The sequence below is a fragment of the Phoenix dactylifera genome, chromosome 1 (assembly GCF_051530095.1).
Source record: "Phoenix dactylifera cultivar Ajwa chromosome 1, Ajwa_hap1_PhDact_Kaust_v1.1, whole genome shotgun sequence".
Taxonomy (NCBI): Eukaryota; Viridiplantae; Streptophyta; class Magnoliopsida; order Arecales; family Arecaceae; genus Phoenix; species Phoenix dactylifera.
This window is the reverse complement of record NC_143190.1, coordinates 37125616-37147306: the sequence shown is the minus strand read 5'-3', so window position 1 is coordinate 37147306 and position 21691 is coordinate 37125616. Positions and strand designations below refer to the sequence as shown.

Sequence of the window (21691 nt, the reverse complement as noted above, 5' to 3'; positions counted from 1 at the left end):
ATGGCTTAGAGAGGCGACCAGAAGTTCTTGGTTTTTTTTTTGATGTCATATAACATAACAAAGATTGCAGAAGAGAAATTCTCGCTTGGTCAGCATGGGCAACCGAAAAACGATGTCTTTTTGAATTCCGATCATCCATGGATGAGAGAGATAGTTTCGCCTTTGCCCTTTAGCTCGTTCTTGGCCATTTTTAAGGGCGAGATCTTATTGAGGATTTAAATAAAAGATACGCGATCCTGGAGCGCGTATCCTATATTTGAAAATAGGATTTGCTCTTCTTTCCTCATTCCTATTAGTTCTAAATAAAATAAATAGATTATTTTTTAAAAAAAATTAAAATCTAGACCTGAAGGCAAACTTCCTCACATGGTTTAAGTTCCTTCCTTTTCCCTGTCTAGGATTTGTTTGAGGGATCTGATGGGACTGGGAAGGTCTAGGTTGGAGAAGAAATGAGGCAGTAGGTGATTTTCTTCTTGAAGAAGGGATTGAGAGCAGAAGAATTAATATCATCTATAGCTCCTTTTTGCCAAGATCTTGTCATTACCTGGGAAAATCCTTCAAACAACACAAAATTGGCATACACATGGCAGCAACTACTACTTTTTTCCTTGTCTTTTTTTTTAAAAAAAAAGAAAAATTAAAGGATTGAAACCCAACAAAAATCATTAAGCTCATGAAAAAGAAAGACACATTCCAATTTACTCACGGGTTTTTTCTTTTTCTCCCTTTTTTTTTTTTCTGGTGAACTAGATGAATCATTCAACTCTAGTGCAGACACATTCTAGGAGGTCAAAAAATAAAATTTTTTTAAACTGAATTATAAGCTGTACAATTCGTCTCAACTCTTGAAGAAAACACTCTTACTCATAGAGTTTCTGTTAGATTTCTATCTTGAAAGTTAGGTCTCCTAGCCAAACATCCCTTGCATTTTAAAATACCAATAAGCATAGTGGAATTCATATTTAAATATTAGACTATCAACTCAACGACCCCAAATGTTATTGCCTCTTTGTAAGGGGCTTTCTATACTGTGCCACATAGGCCAAAATATGAATCTCATAGCAGAGTGCAGAAAACCAGTTATGGGAACTAGCCGATTCCTCATCGGTCCACCTTTGCTTGCTCCTTTACCATCCCTCCACCACCTCCGGCACTGATTTGGCCGCCAATATCACCACATTAAGCGTTCTTTTGTTGTGGGCCTCCTACACAACGGAATTAGGAACCTCTGCCACCCGTGACATGATACGATACAAAATTTTTTTGGCACACCGAATATGACGCATTTACCTATTCGTTCCAGCCCTTCCACGTTCTGGTTAGCCCTCTCTTCAACATTTTTTTTTATAATAAAGATATCATCGATTCCGCGTGAAACTGTCCAATTAGGCCTTTTAACGAGCGGAGCTGCTCGGGCTCGGCTCGGTAAAAGCTCGGCTCGAACTCGGCTCATTTGTCAAATGAGCCTGAGCCCAAGCCTAAAATGAGGCCCATTTAAATTCGAGTCCGAGCCTGAGTTCGAGCCTGAGCAGCTTTCTGAACAAAGCTCGTGACCAAATGAGTTCAGAATCGGACGGCTGAGATCAGTCCCAAACCCTGCATCCGACGGTTGGGCCAACGCCCTCCTTTCCTACCCCTCCTCTCCAACCATCCTCCTCAGTCCTCCCCCGACTTGCTGCGGCGCTGCCCTAGCTCCTTCTTCTCCAGTCCCCACCTCCTTCTCCATCTGCCCTAGCTTTCGCTCTCCCCTCCCTTTCCGGCGGGGGCGACGATTTTCCGGCAGTTGAAGAAGAGCCGGAAGAGCTCGTTGGCGGGGAGCTCGATGGGCGGCGCGGTGCTTCTCTTCTTTCTCATTGTCCTCAGACCTCATTTCCTCCAGGTAGCACGACTATTCCTCTTTCCTCCTCAAACCTCATTTCCTTAAGGTACCATCGTCGATCGGTTCTTGATCTGACCCCGTCTCTTGGTTTTCTTTTTTCGATCCGGACTCTCTATGTGGCCGCAGATTTCTAATCGGTTCTGGCTTGCTTTGCTCTCGTGATCTCTGTTGGCGATGGTTTTGTTTTTCCTAGCTTGGGTTTTGTATTGGATGGATTTGGATGGGTTTTTGTTTCGATTCATTTCTCATAAAGTTTGGGGATTTCAGTCGATCTGGAGTTTTGGGACTGTGGTTGTTGAAGCACCATTTCCCCATTTTTATTCGAGTTTGATGGGGCTTTGATGTGGGGTTTGAATCTTGATGGGGCTTGCAGCGGAGAAAACTGAATGGCTTTGATGTGGGGTATGAAATGCTCCGTTAATGAGAGCTTCTCCACTCAGCAAATAGTATGGGTTGGGATTTATTTTTTTAATCTGTTGAGGGCCAAGTTCCCTGTAGGTATTTGTTGTTGCTGGCTTGCTGCTGCTGTTGTGGTTGAGGGGTTAGCCGGTTGCCTGTGGGCTGTGGGTAGAAATAAATGTCATTTTCTTCTCCACCCTCTGTTTCTCAGAAAACATAGACTCCCTCTGATTAATAATAATTTGAGGCTCTGTCCCTCACCTCTCTTCCTCTCTGATTAATAATGATTATTGGATTTTGGTTTTATTCGAGTTTTACTGAAGATTTTCATTTTCTTTTTGATAATTATATCGTCTCACTTGCTTGCTTACATTATCAGATAACTAGAGCTTCTGTTTTGGATGGTGAAATTTGTATTGTATTTTTCTCTTCTCACCGGTGATCATGTTTTAATTTGGATAATCAATGTTCTTTTTTGTAATAATCAGGTTGATGTTATCCTGATTGTGTAGTTCTTTTGTTTGAAACCGTCAATAATATTGCAACAAAAATGGGACTTGCATAGGTTGTCCGAGTTATAGCATGGAAAAAATGAGTTGTCTTTAACAGTTTCGATAGTTTCTATCTGTTTGACCTACCTACATACTTCTTATGTAATGAAATTTAATATTGAGGATTCTTTAGTCCGAAAGTAGTACATCCAGTGGACCTTTGTGAATTTGATCTCAACTTTTCAAGTCTTATGTTAAAACTCTCTGACTCTTTAGCTAGTATTTAAACAGCCTAATTTTTTGTTTTTTCCAAAAAAATAAATAGTCTGGTTTCTAAAGATATGAAGTACTAACCTCTGTTTCATATGATTATAATCCCTAAGATACATAAATGTCATCATAATACCTTTACAATTTCTCTGGGATTTCAATTCATAGTAATCATTCTATGACTATTGTAATCTTGTTTCCTACATTGTTTTATTTAGAGGATTTGAATCAATATGATTTGGGGTATTGTTTTAGATTGATTGTCATTTTGTGGTTTTATGTGGTTTTTTTAGCTGTGGCAGTAGAGGAGCATCCATATAAATAGCAGAAGTTTGATGCAGAGTTTAAGTGCAACGGGGTTCTCTTAATGTGGTGAAGAAGACTCGTTGAAAAGGACAAGCCGGGCTGTGATAGGAATTTGGCTCTCTATGGGAATAGGGAGGGAAAAACAAACAAGAGGAATGAACGAAGAGATGGAGAGGATGGAGTTCGGGCAGTTGAATTTTTGTGCAGCGTAGGTGAGATGAGAACAACTGGCTATGAATCAGATAAAGCTGGTGCTATGTTGCTGACGACGATATATGCTGAATACCTATATGGCAACAACCAAATTAAGAGAAGAATACAAAAAGAAACAAGTTGGATGTCACAGTAGCCAATCTGCCACTGGATGGTGAATGGCAGTTCAGAGAAGAAGAGACTGGCTTAAACTTAAACAAGGTTTCTACTTATAATCTTATGGTTGTTTTCCTTTTTTATGCGTATAACTTTTTTTCCCCACCTATTCCTAAGGTACTTTTTGGCCTTGGTTGCTTAGGAGAATAAGTATAGAGCATATGCGATGATGAATAAATATCTAGTATCTAATCATTTGTTTTTCTTTTGGATTAGATAGTTGAATTTTTCTAATATATATCTATATGCCATGGTCCATGTTTGGATGAGAAATGTGGGGTTTCACTTTCCATGCTACTTAAATTCCACACAGATTAGGTATAAGCTGGAAGCTTGCAGGATAATGACATATTATCCATAAAATTATGTTATAGAAGGCCCTCTGGATATGTATACATCTTTTGAAAGGAGCCGAACCTACGTGGGAGAAGGAGCATTTGAGCAAGAGGTGATTGGTTGTTTCATGGATGTGTTGCAAAATGGGCACTTTGTTGGTGCAGGCATATATTCCTTTTGACCGGAGTGTTGCCTGTTATAATTTTTCCTTCTGGCTGCTAGCTAACTAAAAATTTGCACCAAAATTAAACAGGGTTAGGTATGGCTCAAACAAATACTATGGCAATTGAGTCTTTTTTTTAATGGGATTCCTGATAATTGAATTCCAGAAAATAATGCATTGCAAGTTTTAGTGCTGAGTTGGTAGTATGTAATTTGGATACTAGTAAGTTTTAGTGCTAAGCTCGTACCGAGCCCGAGCCCGAGCTTATATCGAGCCCGAGCCCGAGCTTATATCGAGCCCGAGCCCAAGCCGGGGCCCGACTTTGTATCGAGCCCGGGCTCGAGCTTGAGCTCGTAATTGAAACGAGCTTTACGAGCTTAAGTCCGAGCCTTTGCTTTGCCAAGCAGGCTCGAGCTCGAGCCCAATATAGAGCTCGGTACCGAGGCTCGGGCTCGGCTGGGCTCGTTAATAGGCCTACCCAATTCGTTGACGACTTATGCGAGGCTAATCAGGGAAGCCTTTCAAATCCATGGCGAGCAGCCTCTCTCCAAAGCCAGGGCCGTCTCCATGGGCTCCTCCTTCGCTTCTCATTTGGAGCAGGTGATCCTTATGAACCCTAATTCTCCTCGATATTACTCTCCATCCTAATCCTCTTCTATGCATAAACCCCAACACAAAAAAAATACCTCCAATCTCCAAAATCTGTCTATAAATCGAGGTTCCAAATCATGCCCTCTGCGGCTGACTGTCCAATATCAGCTACCTTGATCTTTTATTTTCTCATCCTATTTCAGATTCAGAGCTTCCGGCCCATTTCGGGATCCCTACGCTCTGAATTAATAGATCTCTTGTAATGAAAATCGGTAACAAAGATCTCAAAGTTTCTACATACGTGATTCTTTTTTAACGAAATATTGGTGAGGGTGATTAAGAGGTTCTTATGGTCGAGTTAAAGAAGCCTTTGTCCCCAATCATCAGAGCATCAGACACTTAGGAATTAGGCAATTGTAATATTGTGTTGTTCTGACCCATGGCTTGGCTGACTTTTTGTTCTTTTTCCCATGAACTTATTTGCAATTTTTTTATTTTTTTTATTTTTATTTTTTTGGCTGGGTGCGGCATTCCTTGCGAAGCCTAATTGGATGAAATTGGATATCTTGGATCATTAGGCAGAGTTATACGCACGCAATGAGTGAAAGATGATAAGGAGTGCTGAGAGATATAACCTCTCTGCAAGCCACAGAAGTGTGTGAATGTGTGTGATAAGATAGTATTTTGCCAGATTCTTTGCTCCACCAGATCCTCTCCTTCTTGCCAATGGATCGAGTCATTGGCAGTGAGCCTCTTGTTGGAGGTATTTGTGGATCTGGCTCCAACCCAGCATTTGTCCCCTTGGCAGACGATGCAGACACCAATGTTAGATTCATTGGCCAGTCATCTCATGCTTTATGAGGACAAGTTCAGAATTCCATGTCCAAGTTTCTTTTTCTCCATTCTAGGTATGTCAATGTTTGTCGTCTTAATTCATGGCTCCTCTTCCCTACAAAGCATGATATAGTAGATCTTGACATTGTTTTGCCTGTGGATTCTGGGACGATTTTGAATTTTATGATACATCAAATTGGGTAGTCTCCAACTTCTTGAAGATTTAACAGTCCATGGATGCTATAGCAGAGAACTGTCGTCATAGCAACTCACGAAATTGAAGGTACAGAAGTCATTTGATGTTCTCTTTTGGAGGACATTGATCTTATAATAGATGTTCCCTTTGTTGTCTCTTGAACTATGTGGAAGTATCTGGCAGCCAGTTTATATTTTATGTTTTATTAAAACTTATCATCTATTACCGGCAGTGGTGTTAAATTTACAAATATGCTTCTGAATTTTGAATGTTTTATCTGGGGACTTTTTGTTGGTTGGGCTTCTTAAAAATCTTAGTGATGCTAAAACTGAAACTTTGTGAATGTGGATCCAGCTATGCTGACACCAAAACTTCTGCTCAGTCTAATAGTTCAGGTATTGATGGGTGCAATACATTTAGAAAAGAATCCTGACATAATATAAATATGAATAGATGTAATATATAAGCAACCTCACTTTGACAGATTCTGTTGTTGTTTTGCTTTTTAATAGTTTGAAGGAGTGAAATCATGAAAATACAGAAGCATGAAGCATCCATAATACAAACAGCAAATATGTAGCAACATTATTTCCTTGTTTGGGATTAGCAGTTAGGAATTTCATTGTTTTAGGGTAAGAAAACAATTTTTTGTCACAAATTTATTATCAGGCACATGTGCAGTTGTGCTCATTGATTTTGCTTTTTTTTTTTGTGTGTGTGTGAATGTGTGATCATCACAAAAATTTGATTTCAGGACTCTTTCAATGTCTGTGTTATCCCAACTCAGTTTTCTCAAAATTTCAAGTCATATACATTAGGTGAAGTTTTTCCATTTGTAGCAACCTTATCCTTGATACTTTTCTCTAACAGCAGGTACTATTCCCATGTAATTACATGATAATGTTTGATGATCTATCATGTATGAATCTCTGTATGTTGAGCTAGTTTTCACATGATCAGCTTTCTTTACCTACCTTGGATGAAGAGTTTGTCAACATAGGTATAGGTATTGGCATCTCTGCATTGCTTGCATTTATGAAGCCCAAGGATTGGCAGTCCAAAAAAGTAGGATTTTTAACTCCTGTAAGACGTTTTTCCTTTTCATTTGATAATTTCACATATCACGCTTGTGATTTATAGTTGTACAGAAATAGCACGGGGAACTTAGAGTCATATTTAGGATTTTTTGCTGAGATTTCTCATATCTTTAATAGGGAAAAGAAGGCTTTTGGCAACAATTCTTATGTAAGCTGTTTGGTGTAGACATCATAAAATCTTCTTCACCATTCAGACCTAATTAGATTCCCATCTTCCATAAGGAAAGCCTTCTAGAATCTTTCCTGACAATCAAGTTTCATCTCGTTTTCTATGTTTTCCCCTTTGACATGTTGACAAATCCAGGCTCCTTTCTTTATGAGAACCTATGAAAATTTTCACAGACCTGGACCTTACCATCTCACTTGGTGCTCCATCATTACATAATCTATTGGTTTAAAATCCTTCACTGACTTCAACAAATTCATTCATTGGCTATCTATTTTAAGTTTTTAGGCATATGTGAGCTATCGTTTTTAATTTTTGTAACACATTCAGTTCAACATTTCTTATCTTGTAGGCTCATAATTGAATCATGGGCCTTACCAATTGTCTAACATTCTCAACTATAATAGAAATGTCAGACTTACTATCATCTCATCATTTTCTCTTCACTTGCAAAGGCATTGAGATCCTGCATAACAACCAAGTACATCTTCACTTCATCTGCATTTCTTATGTATATTTATTGAGTCTACCTATCAACCACTTTAATATTTCATATAATATATTCAAATTTAGTTATTTCTGTCTATTATGTACTTAGGCATTTATTTAATATGCTTCTATTCCATGTACTATGTGTTAGCTATGACTCTCTTTGATCATCAAAAGCTGTTTTTTTTTCCCAATTTTATGCTCTTTTACCAACATTATATCATCAGCCAATAACCCATGTTACCTCCTATTTGTTCGTCCATGACAATGCAGGAAAGCAGGAGCTTAGGGCTACCCTTTGTGTACATCCCTAGTGAATGAAAACTTAGTTTTTTGTTAATTGTTTTCTTTACTACTTGATAAGCTCATTTGGTATATATGTGGACCTAACTTAAAGGTTCTCATTCTAACCTCATGTCTTGCAACTTAAAGTTCAAATTTATGCCAAAATGATGCCGACTGACAAGGTTATGAAGTTACAAATTTGCTGAAGTATGCCAAGTTCAAAGTTTCTGAAAACCTTCTCAAGGGATTCCAGCAGAACATGGTTGCTAACATAGTCCCCACAGAACATTCTCATGGGTTGACAGCTTGAACATGCAATCTGGTTCATATGACTATATCATATTGCTTCATATATGGTTGCATGGACAAACTGATTTAGAATACAACCATTTAATTTGATATGCATAATTGAACTTTGGATCATTGCTAATCCTGATATGCTGATACTCTATGGATACCTAATATTTTATCTCTTTACAGATGAGAGGAGGGGACTAGTAGTACTCAGAGCTTTGTTGTCCTTCCCATAGTAGGCATGGGGGGTGTCGGCAAAACTACGCTTGCAAGGCATATTTTTATGCATGAGAGGCTTTTCCCTAATGGTTGAAAATTTGAGAACCATTTTGTTCTTTGGCAATTATGAAACAGGTGAATTTTATAAGGTTCTTAAGAGCATTTTAAAATACTCAAAAAGCCTGCGAGTGTTGGATTTATCTTACAGTAACATAGAAATCAGCAAACTGCCAAAAGCTATTGGTCACTTGTCACATCTACGGTACCTGGATATCTCTAACACTAAAATCTGTTGGTTGCCGAAGCTATTTTGTAAGCTTTACCATCTACAGGTGCTGAACTTGCAGCTGTGCGATTTTAATGAGTTACCTGAGGGCATGAACAAATTGACCAACTTGCACCATTTATGTGCAGAATCTAAGACAGTTTCTCTAATATCTGGGATTGGGAAACTTCTTTGCCTTCAAGAATTAAAGGAATTCCATGTTGGAAAGAAGAAGGGTCACAAGATAGAAGAATTAAAGGACCTAAAAGAACTTCGAGGGCAGCTATTAATTCAGAATCTTGAGAATATTGATAGCAAGGAAGAGGCCATGAATGCAAAACTAAGGAAAAAGAAGCACCTTGATGCACTGCATCTTTATTTTGAGATAAAGGATGGACCAGTGACTAGATCCGGCTTCATTTTAACAAGAATGCTCACCGTGTTAAAGATCTCATTACCCACACATGACATATCTGTCTTTGTCTAACCTAGTTGCCCTTACAGACTTATGCCTTTCAAACTGCCCAGAGCTGAGTTTCCAAGGGGAATTATAGTCCCTCACTGATCTGAAGCAGTTAGAGATTGCAGGATGTCCAAAGTTATGCGAGTCGTTAAACCCAGAGCAACTGCGTCAGAACCAGGGTTTGCTGTCTCTCAATGAACTACATATGGATGACAGCCTCCTAGTCAACAATCTTGGGATTCTCCTGGGAAGCCTACCTGCGCTCCAGATTCTGAAGATTTCAGTTGCAGTCATCTTGTTTGCTTAAGTGAAGAGCAGGAGATGTGGCTTCGGCAACTAACCTCTCTCCAAGAGCTACAGTTTTCTAATTGTGACAATCTCCAGCATCTGCCTAATAATTTGGTAACCCTTTCCTTGCTCAAGAAGTTGACCATATGCGACTGTCCTGAGGTCATGTCATTGCCAGAGAATCTCTTGGCTGCCTCACTTAAAGAATTGCATTTCTCGGGATGTCGGCTGTTGAAGGAACGGTACCAAAAGGAGGGAGGACCAGATTGGCAAAACATTGCCATGTACCTTGCATATGTATTGACCACAAGACCATACAAATGCCGCAAGAAGAAAGCTCAGACACGGCTGCTACTTCTATGTCTTAGGTATATGATCTGCTTTCTAGCTTTTGTACACATCCCTCAATTACACTTTACATTTGCTTTGCGTATCAATGATTTCAAATTCTAGTAATATACTAGGACAACAGCTTATGCCGGCCAATATTATCTGCCCTCCCTTTGTTCTTTTTTATTATAATCATTGTTTTTCACAATTGATTAGATATTCTATTGCTTAAAGAGCTCAGTAACCTCTTTGCAATCTAATCTCAGATTGTGAAATCCAGTTCCTATTGTTTGTGCTAGTAACACATTGATTGAAGTTCTAAAGATAGTCTTTGGCACCTAAGGACAATTTGATCCTTGTATGAGATATCGTGCTACCTCTAGGTATATGAAGTCCCATGTTATATCCTGTTAACCCACAAGTATGTATTTTGTTTTGTGATCTAGCAATCTTATCATATAGTCTGATGGCAATCCTGCACCTAATCAATTTTTTCCCCTACGTTGTACTTGTTTACATTTCTAAGGTCATGCCACCACCAGCTTTATGAGGGCATTGCGTCAAGCTACAGCATACTGATACATGCACATGTATTTTTGAGTGTATGGCTTGTACAAACAATCACAGCCTGATTTGTGGTCAATCTTTGCATTAGCAACTGATTGATGTCTCTTGGTGTGTTGCTATAAAGGAGGCTCATTTGGGAATTTGATTGGATTCAGGTTATTTTTCGAGGATGGATGAGATTTGGTTTGTTAATGACATTAAAAAAATGTAATCATTATGTATGTACTTGTGCAAGTTTGGGATAACATCAAGGTTGCAAAAGTAGCAGTCAAGATTTTGCTAAACTTAATAGATGCCAGATTAGCATTGCCTTTAGAGTAAGGAGCTGATTGGCCAATGACTGTTCACATCCCCCACATGCATATCGATCTGGAAATGCTATGAGATGGTACGACAAAGCCACTGCTACTTCCATTGTTTAGGTCCACTCTCATCCTTTATCTGTCAGTAATATTTTGCATTATTCATATACTAACGGCCTGACCGCAATATTATATGAGGACAACAGTTTATGTAAGTCCTTATTTTCCAGCTCTTTTCCTTCTTTTTTCTTTAGTCATATTCATATTTCAATTGTTTGAAGAGCTTGCTGGTCTAATTGGGAATTCTTTTATTAGATCTCAGTAACAGTACATGTTTTTGAAGGCTTAAAGCACACATTCTGTATTTTGTCATCTAACTGCACTCTATTCATCTATCGCATCCTTGCAGGTAAATAGAAATATTTCCATTTCTTACCTGGCATTTTAAATTTCTAAGGTTAGCTTGAGATGAGAAACTCTAGGAGGCATTGTGCCAAGATATCACCACTTATTCGCGATTTAGATTTGGTAGTGTATGGCTTTCGCAACAAATTCAGTTCAAAGTGTCTTCATCTTCTAGCACCTGATCAGTCATTCAATTCTTCTGATAGGTTGCATTGGACCAGCCAACTTCAAGGATGCGACAAGCTTCAGTATGTTAAAACTGTTTCAAACCACTTTACGTCCCTGAGCTGAGCCCTGAATCAGTTTTAATCACCTAAGAAATAGTCTTGCTAATCATCTCAATTTGAAACCCCAGGACATGCTGCGATGTTCCACAAGGAAGCCAGCTTCCAAATGTTCTAAACTGGAAAGCACTTCATAGGATCCTGACATGCTGTAATGGACTCTAATTTGGGATGCCACAAGTTTGCTCATTTTTTTCCCTTCTTTTCCTTTCCTCTCATTTATTTCTTTTTATTTTTTGTTTTTATTGCTGAGAAATGTGATCGCCGTGCATTTGCATGCATCCTTGGATGATAAATTGCAGAGTTGTCGAAGTTAAATATGAGTAGTTTGGGGTGTCACAAAATATGATGTAAGGTCTTACTGGATGTTCAGCGCATATGTTCTCCACATGCCCAATGTTCAGCACCATCTGGAAAGCAATCTGCTCAGAGTTGGGGGTTCTTCATGTACAATCCTCTTTCGACTATCTCTGCACTGAATGGGTCCAGCAGAACTTTGCTAAGAACAGCCGGCACATTATACTAATGGTGCTCGTAGCCGTGGCTTGGTCTTGTTGGAGAGAAAGGAACTCCAGACTTTTCCTTAGCAAGCACAGACCCATTGCCTCAATTGCCACCGAAGCACTGCATACATTCAATGATTGGTCACTAATCTGTAGACACAGCACTCTTGCAGATTTTGCTGTGGACTTGGGTGAGGCATGTTCACAATCATCTGGTCGACCTCTGAATTCTACCTGCACCTTTTTGGTATCTCTAGCAATTGAAGATGACAGGTGGCACGGGCTCTGGCACGGGCTTTGGCACAGACTCTGGCACAGCACAGGCTCTGGCATGAATTTCTCTCTGCTACTGGAAAACTGATGGTGTCATCCCCAACTCTCTTACTTGGATGGCTGAAAACTCTAGTCACTGGGTCTTCTTCAGCAAACTCTTTCGACCGGCTCATGGCTAAGGAGAATGAAGAGCTGTAGAATGATGAGATTGCTCCTGGGGCTTTACACATTTGAGGTTCTTGATGCTGGAGATGCTCCCAATTTTGGTTCATCAATTCTCTGCTAATGTAATTGATCACTTGATCTCACTCCTTTTGTAAATACTTTTTCATCTTCAATAATAGTCGGGTGGCTATTTACTTAGCCTACTTTTCCATCAAAAAAAGATCTTACTAGATGTTACCACGCTTGTGTAATTCTGTTTTCTTTTCTTACTATTGCAGCCTGCAATCTGAGCTGAGGGCCGGTATTTCTAGTTGTCCTCACTCTCTCTCTCTCTCTCTCTCAAAATAATTAGACAATCTTCTTATGACGCCAATATAGTTATCTTATTGGATTCTGTAGGCAGCAAAAGAAACCTTCTAATCTGTAAGTTTACTTTAATCATGGATACCACAAAAATATGTTTCCATAAAATTAAACGTTTTTAATGCTATAGATGACCATGCATGCCTGCATTTCGGAGAGTGAAAACATGGACCATGTTTCAAGTGACTTTTTATATAGATGCAGTTCTCATGACGTACGTTTATAAATGCTACCTTGTTGACTATAAATCTGAGAAAGTGCTTATATGGTGTTACTTATTGTGGTATACACAATTAATTTAAACTTATTGATTATAAGGTTTCTTTTGCTGCCTACTGAATCCTATAAGATAACTGTATTGGTGTTCCATTAGGAAAAAAATACTATCATCTTCAGAAAATGATGGTTTTGAAGTGAATATGATTTTCTTATTTTTCCTTGAAGCTTCCATTTTTTTTTTCTTTTTGAGCAAATGGTGGTGAACCAGGCACAATTTACCTGAAGTAAAATGAGTTGAAGGTATTCTATTGACATGAGATTGTTTCTCTCCAACGATTTCTACAGACATTCCTGTCAATCAAGAAAGACCCTTGATTCCGTTTCCTTTATATAACTAAGATTGAATCTATCATGATAGGAATTATAAGAAAAGGTAAAGTTAAAGTGACAATGTCAGATTTGACATGACATGTTGAGGTCTTTGGCAACATGATCTTTGTAAGTAGAGTTTGAATCTCATTATTTTTTTTAAGAAAACTTTTTTCAGAATCCTTTTCTCCCTCTTCGGCTTTCTATTATGTATGGGAATTTTTTCTTTAAATTTTTATTGAAATTAGCATACTGATGTTTGACAATATATACCCTTCTCAGAAAACATTTAGCTTTTGCTCTTTTTTTTTTTCCTTCAGCATGAAAATGTATATTCCGTGAACATATATGCACAATTGTCTTATCTATATGCGTTCCAAGATCATAAGGCTTGTGGGTGTATGTGCCTTAAACTGTCAATGTACCTATGCTATTTCTACTGAATATTTGCATGTTATCACATGATTTTCATCTTTTCATATCATGTACAGGGGATCTTGGGCAGAGTTTTGACTCAAATAGCACACTTTCTCATTATGAATCAAATCCCAAGGCAGAGGCAGTTCTATTTGTTGGAGACCTTTCTTATGCGGATAACTACACTTATCATGACAATGTCAGGTGGAACACATGGGGCAGGTTTATTGAGAGAAGCGCTGCGTATCAGCCATGGATTTGGGTTGCAGGAAATCATGAGATTGACTTAGCTCCTGAAATTGTGAGTAGAAAGCGTATTGCATCTATATATGTTTTTGATCATTGGTTAGCTTTAAGTACTATATATTGCACAATATTTTCACTTATGTTATAAAGTTAATTTATTATTTATGTTATAACGTTATAACATTAGTTGGCTGGCATGCTAAATTGACGGTTTCTGCTCACAGTAGTTGGCTGGCGTTTGTATTTTATCACTGTCAGAAGTTAAAGGGCTCAAGAAAAGCTTTGATGCATACTGCATGGTACAAACAGGTGACACAAAAACTAGAGGATGCTGCAATGATGAACAGGGGTTGGGTTTCTGTCGAAGGGTTAAGAAAAAGAAAGGAGAGATTTAGAAGAGTTGGATGAAACTTTTGAAAATTTGACATAGGTGAGAATGACAGAGGTAATTTTCATCCCAAATGGATGGGATGAAGCTGGATGGTTAAAGTTATGGTTGTATCATGTTTATATTGACGGCTAATTTGTTTGGGTCAAGTGGTTAGGGATCGCTAGATTTTATCGAGCTGTATGGTAAATTATACTGTTCATAAGATTTGAGACTCATGCTTGTTACTTCCTTTCATGTTCTAGAAAAATAAAATTTTATCTTATAGATTTTAAAAGCAAATTTAAACTGATTTGATATTTAGAATTAAAAGTGAACAAGTTGGAGCATCTATATGGAGGGGGGGGGGGGGGGGGGGGGGGTGGATCGTCCTGCTCAGGGCAGAAGATCGTTCCATCTCGGCCGGGCAGACCACAACACCGACCAGACAGGACTACAGTTCTGCTCAGAATCAGTTCGATCTCGGACTCCGCCGAAGGCTCAGTTGATCTCAGCCGGATTTCTCCATTATTACGACCTGCAGGAACCTCCTCTGACGCTTATAATGACATCCTGGGCCTGAGCTCAGAACACCCTGTTGTATCAGCTGCGAGCCAAAGAGCTCCTTCGACCACAGGATTATGCAACGACGCGACCCGACCGAGCTCGGGGCGCCCTTATAATGCGCCCTGGCTGAGCTCGGGGCGCCCTTATATTTGACGACGTGCCCCGACCGAGCTCGGGGCGCCCTTATATTCGCTGACGCGCCTCGGTCGAGCTCGGGGCGCCCTTATATTTGACGATGTGCCCCGACCGAGCTCGGGGCGCCCTTATATTCGCCGACGCGCCCCGGCCGAGCTCGGGACGCCCTTTATATTCGATGACGTGTCCTGACCAAGTTTGGGCGCCCCATCCAACAACGTGCTCCGACCCTCGAACTCGGAGTGCCCTACCAAGCAAACCTCGAGATCGGGGAAGCTAGGCCGACTTCACCACCCGCCAAGCCGACCTCGCCGAATACATGATACGACCTCTCATCGAGCTCGGCCTCGTCCACAACCGCATCCACATGTGTGCTCACGCCCGCCTGTGTGGCTGTACATTATAACTTCACTGCGCTATGCTTTGCTTGTTGGCCAACGATAACCAAGGACAACGCCGTGCTGCTCATTCATGGGTAACAAGGTAGTCAAACTAGTCAAATTTTCATTTATAAAAGATTTGCAGGGTATCTTACTGGTTGGTAGAAAATACAGAGCTTCTAAATAGTTTATGGACACAAAAGGTATGTTTACCCCAAAGGAAAGAAGCCCTGATACAAAAGGAAAAGTATCTCCGACCGCTATCACTGACGGTGATTTGAAAGAAAAATACAAATGAATGGGTATGAGCTATACAGCTCAATAAATAATCCTGCATAATTTTATCAGATCAATTATAATGCTAAACATGTTTACACAGGTTTGAAAAACTAATATGTACATCGATTAACAACTTATCATTATATCTTAATAAAAGTGAAAGTATAGATCAGTTCTAGCAATGATTGCATGCTGAAATTTTTAAATTTTTCAGTGGCTGCACTTGTTCGGGTTGCCTACGTACCCCTTCACAAGGGGGATTAAGCCATACGTAGTTCTTTTAATTTAAAAATCGCAGCGGAAAACATTGAATTAAACATTTTAATTCTAGCATGCATAAGAAATCAGATTTCAAAACATCACTACAAGAACTCATGATCAATATGCCGGAATCGTTTAAACGATTATGCTAAAACATTTACATGATTAATATCATATCTGAATGAGATTATTAAGTTCTAAACTTAACTAATCTATGATCCAACTAATCTTCGAATACCCATTGAATAGGTTCTGAAGATTACTCTGTGAAGAGCCCCTGAAGTGGTTTAACTCTCGGGGATTAGATCTTATCTAATGTACTGGTATGAGATTTATACCTTTGCAAAATTAGAATACAATGGATCAAATGTTCGAGCTTTGCTGCCACATAATCGTCTGGCCTCTACGAGTAATCCACGCGAAGTTTCTGGAGAGATCCAATCCTGCGGAAGTGCTAGCTTGCGCAGAATTTCTTGGGGCTGAAATTTGATCTTCCTGACACTATCAACCTTTGATCTGCCTTCTTGGAAGAGTTTGGGGAAATGGTTTATAGAGATTGAAGAGGACTTAGATCTTATCTAAAGGCTCTTATCAGGGACCCCTAACTCTAATGGCGTGATAGATTTAGAGAAGGAAGAAGACGGCTAGATGGAATGCAGAATTTTTCCATGCATGAACTAGGGTTCCTTTCTTTTCTTTTTCCTTTCTTCTTTTTTTTCTTTTTCTCTTGATTTCGGCCACCAGCTGATGGAGGTCCTTTTAATGTCGCCCCTCACTCCTCTTCACACACCAACCTTCCAATATTTTGGGAGGATTTTGTGGGGTTTTGAATTCAAAATTCAAATGCTTGTTTCATGCGCCAACATATGATGATGATTGATCACATCTAAACCATTCATCATGTCGCCACTTTCGTCTTTCAATTTCGAATTTCCATGCCCACATTCTGATGGTTAGAGGGTCATGTGGAGGTGGGAGAAGTTTGAATTCAAAATTCAAACTCAAATGCAAATGGGAGAGAGAAATGCATACATGTGTCATAGCGCCATGAAGAGAGAGAATTTGATCTTATCCAATTCTTTTCATGAATTTATCTCTCCATTTCACCCCATCTGATGATGAAAGAGGTCCCTGATGTGTGCCACATGTCCCATGGCGCCATTAAATAAATTAAATTAATTTTTAATCATATTAAAAATCAATTCATGGTGCCATGCATGGATATGTGACATGTGGATTTCAAGATCCGAACAGTTTCAGATCAAACCCATTTAATTTAATTAAATCCTAACAATTAGGATGGTCAAATTACCTTGGGTTGAACCTAATCCAATTAGGTCAATCCCTAATTAAGCACAAATTTAATCTAATTTAATTTGATCAACCTAAGTCCTCTTGATTCAGACCTAATCCAATCAAGTCAAAAACCCTGATTGAGCCCAGAGTTGAATCCAATTCAATTTGGCTCATCCCCAGTCCAATTACTCAATCAAATTGAGTTTATTAGTAATCTAATTACTAATTAATTTTCCAATAATTACTTTAATTATTTTATAAGATAATTTGCCAATTGAATTGACCAAATTACCCCCGAATGATTCTCAACCATCCATCAGCTATCTTGATCAATCAGGAAACTTCTATGCGTGTGACCTCTTAGGTTCGAACTTAAGCCGGTAGTACAGGAACGACTTCCTGCACTAATCAATGTGACCATCTAGCAATGGTACCCGATGTCCGAATAGGCCGAATATATGCGAAGCAAATATTCTGGAATCCTAGACTATGGTTATTGTATAATTCATCCCTTTGACTCCTAAAGCCAGGATGACCTTAGAGTTCTGTCATTCTTGTAATCAGTGCATCCATGATGTGATTCAACTTTAGAAATCCTGTGACTCTTCACAAGGAATACCCTGGCCAAGGTTTTGCTAAATTGAACACAAAGCATTATCTTCTGTTTCTAGGAGGGGCCAATTCTATCTTGACTCACGCACCGATTTCGCAAGTACTTGACTACACCCAGTAACCTTCCGTCCCAGAATTAGAAATTTTGTTAGTCCGGTACCAAAGTACAGTGAGTTGCTTGCTAATCACTGTGGTGACCTCAGGTCTGAGAGATACTTATACCTATATCCACTCGGAACATCTCTCAACAGTAGAGTATTTCGGAATTGGTCACGTTCAGTGAAATGTACTCTTACACTTCACCTGTGTGACATATCAATGTCTCCACACACCTTGGTTAAGAAGACAACCAACGTATATGTCTCACAACGACCTAATCTCGATAATGCTGTCGTCCTAGTAACAGTATATCATTTGGTCGCGAACAAGTTTAAGGACTTAAAGATAAATCCTCCTTTATCATAAAATAAGTCCTAAGGATTTCATCATATAAGAGTTCATTTGAAGATGTTCAATAAAATGATGAATAATGCCAAATAACACTTTATTAATTTGTCAATTCATTTACAAAATTCAATCATCAACATGCTGACGATTGACACTTAGGATATAATTCTCAACAAAAAGATCATATTGAGTCGGTAAATCGGTGTTTATATCAACAAGTATTGTTATGAAAATACAACATAAAACCGTATCCAAGGCGCTGCATTTTAAAACTTTACACTCTCAGATTTATAGCTACGGCCGTACTTAACTCCCACGGCAGGGATCATAGGCCAGTTATTCTCCTTCCCCCCACTGGCAGGGTCCCATACGCTCAGTTATTCTTACCCACTGACGGGGGCCATCCATAGCATCTAAGAGTCCATAAGTAGTACTTTTCACAAATAGTACTCATAGGTAGAGTGCAAATTCTTAAATAACTAATCTCATGCTTATGCCACAAGTACTATCATGATTCATGTTGTTCATAATTTAGAAGGTATAAATAATACTCTATGAGTTTAATAAGCAAGGCATATTCATGATCTATTAGACAATAAGATTAGGGCAGGGTACTTACATACTTATGATCTATAACCGAATTGCATAGAGTATAAGATTAAAACAAGCTACTTACTTTTTTTTCACAAATCATATACACAATTAAAATTGCATGAATAATACTTGTTCATCTTATAAAACGTGATACATGATCTATAATAAGATTAAGACAGGTTACTTACAAAAATTTGCTTTCCAATTTCTTACGTCCGGGTAGCAAATACTTGATCACCTAAATTAATAACATAGGGGTCATATTATTTCCTATTTATTTCATAAGTTTATCATAATATGAATTCACTTGCTTGGATCCCATCTAAGGATCTGGCTCAAGTCCAATTTATCCAATTTGGAGCACTTGGGCTCGATTTAGAACCAAATTGGGTTCACGTAGGTCAATTGGGCTTTTAATTAAAAAATTGGGCTTGAGTAAGGGTCAGCCTGTGGCCAATTTGGTCTCCAATTAATTAATTGGTCCTGATTTGAACTCAACTAGGTTTGATGAGGCCAACTCAGCATAATTAGGCTCGGATCGGGCTCAATTGGGTTCGAATTTAATCCAATTTACTCAATTGGGCCCGTTCGGACTCAGCTCAGTTTAATTAGGTTCGAACCCGACTCAATTGGGTTCGAATTTAATCCAATTTACTCAATTGGGTCCATTCGGACTCAGCTCAGTTTAATTAGGTCTGGACCCGACTCAATTGGGCTTGGATTTAGCCCGATTCATTCAATTCTGGTTCGCTCAGACTTAGCCTAATCTAATTGGGCTCGGGTTCAGGTCTAATTGGCCCGCAGGGACCAATTGGGTCTTTTTATTTGGCTTAATTAGAGTGGTCTAGTGTTTGGGCTGAGCCTAATAAATTGATTTTAAATTGGGTTCGGACCCAATTGGGACTGCACTTAGCCCAATTTAAGGCTAGCCCAATTCAGATCCTAGGTTCGCTGGGGTTCAGCCCAAATTGATCGGGCTTGGCTTAGTCAAATTTGGCTAAGCCCAATAACCCTTTATTAGGCCTAGCGGGTTTTTGGACCCGAACCCGGATCCGACCCGTTATACCGGACCCGTTAAGGGTCCTTTGGTTCCAGAGGCTTCCCGCCTTTCCCGCACCCCCTTTTCTCTCTTCCGATCTCTCTCCCTTCCTCCTTCGTTCTCCACCGAAAACCCTAAACCCTTTCTTCTTTCTTCTTTTCCGGCCGAAAGGAACCTCCGGCCTGCTCCTCCCCTCCTTCCTTTCCCTTGTTTTCCCCCCGACCTCCCTTGCTTTCCTCTCGCCGTGCCACCAGGGTGTGAGCCTCTCGGCTCCCGCCGAGAGACGTCTCACACCTCGGAGCGGCAGAAGGAACAGGGTCAGGGGCCCTAGACGTCCGAAGTGACGCCGGAAGAGTTGAACAGGGTCCCCGAGGTAGGGACCGTCGCCTTCGGGCCCCCCTAAGGAGGCCGACACTTCCTCGGCCTGCGGCCGCTCCGGCGTCTGCGGCCAAGGGGTGCACCTCCACAGGGTGGAAGCAGCAGGAGAGGGAGGGGCTAAACCCTCATCTACTCCGACCACGGCGAAGAAAAGCCGCCGTCCGAGGATGAAGCTTTAAGGTCCGGTAAGTAAATTTTTTATTTTTTGTTTATTTATTTTCTTCTTTCTTCCCTTTCTTCTTTTCTTTTCCTTTTTCTTTCCTTCTTCCTTCTAGGGTGGCGCCACCACCTCCTCGCCGGGAAGAGGTGGGGCATCGGCTGGAGGCCTGGTGGCCCTGCGGCCGTGTCTGGCGCCGGCTCGGCCTGGGCCCGGCGGCCCTGTGGCCGCACCTGGTGCCCTAGGGCAACCGCGGCCGGGCCTGCGGTGCCCTAGGGCAACCGCGGCCGGGCCTGCGGTGCTCTAGGTGCCCGCAGGCCGAGCCCAGTTGGGCTATAAGACGATAAGATTAGGGCAGGGTACTTACATACTTATGGTCCATAACCGAATTGCATAGAGTATAAGATTAAAACAAGCTACTTACTTTTTTTTCACAATTCCAATTACATGAATAATTCTTGTTCATCTTATAAAATGTGGTACATGATCTATAATAAGATTAAGACAGGGTACTTACAGAAATTTGCTTTCCAATTTCTTACGTCCTGATAATAAATCCTTGATCACCTAAATTAATAGCATAGAGGTCGCATTATTCTCTATTTATTTTATAAGTTTATCATAACATGAATTCATTTGCTTGGATCCCATCTAAGGATCTGGCTCAAGTCCATTTTACCCAATTTGGAGCCCTTGGGCTCGATTTAGAGCCAAATTGGGCTCACATAAGTCAATTGGGCTTTTAATTAAAGAATTAGGCTTGAGTCAGGGTCAGCCTGTGGCAAATTTGGTCTTCAATTAATTGAATTGGGCTTGAATTGGGCTTGAATTGGGCCTGATTTGAACTCAACCAGGTCTGCTGAGACTAACTCAGCTTAATCGGGCTCGGACCCGACTCAATTGGGTTCGAATTTAATCTAATTTACTCAATTGGGTCCGTTCGGACTCAGCTCAGTTCAATTAGGTTCGGACCCGACTCAATTGGGCTCGAATTTAATCCAATTTACTCAATTGGATCCGTTTGGACTCAGCTCAGTTTAATTAGGTCCGGACTCGACTCAATTGTGCTTGGATTATTCCGATTTATTTAATTGTGGTTCGCTCAGACTTAGCCTAATCTAATTGGGCTCGGGTTCAGGTCTAATTGACCCGCAGGGACCAAGTGAGTCGTTTTATTTGGCCTAATTAGAGTGGGCTGATCCTAATAAATTGATTTTACATTGGGTTCGGACCCAATTGGGCTGCGCTTAACCCAATTTAAGGCTAGCCCAATTCAGGTCCTGGGTTCACTAGGGTTCAGCCCAAATTGATCAGGGCTTGGCTTAGTCAAATTTGG

At 40.0% G+C, this 21691-nt stretch overlaps 2 long non-coding RNA genes across 4 annotated transcripts in view; both read left to right on the top strand.

The window, feature by feature from the left end:
* The window catches only part of LOC149768611 (uncharacterized), a 31558-nt gene extending 23117 nt beyond the window's left edge, over window positions 1–8441 (top strand). Inside the window, exons 2-3 of one of the 2 annotated variants that reach the window (XR_016413221.1) lie at window positions 7696–8017; window positions 8054–8441. This is a non-coding gene — a long non-coding RNA (uncharacterized LOC149768611). Of the gene's footprint in view, window positions 1–7695 lie in introns of both variants that reach the window. The other variant, XR_016413220.1, reaches the window with a different exon arrangement.
* A 690-nt stretch (window positions 8442–9131) lies between these two features.
* Window positions 9132–14556, top strand: LOC148715206 (uncharacterized). 2 transcript variants are annotated; one of them, XR_016413217.1, is made up of 4 exons: window positions 9132–12351; window positions 12508–12652; window positions 13672–13898; window positions 14068–14556. It is a non-coding gene; the product is annotated as an uncharacterized LOC148715206 (long non-coding RNA). The 2 variants fall into 2 exon arrangements; XR_016413216.1 differs by lacking the exon at window positions 12508–12652 and having other exon boundaries at window positions 14068–14547.
* The last annotated feature ends 7135 nt before the right edge of the window (window positions 14557–21691 follow it).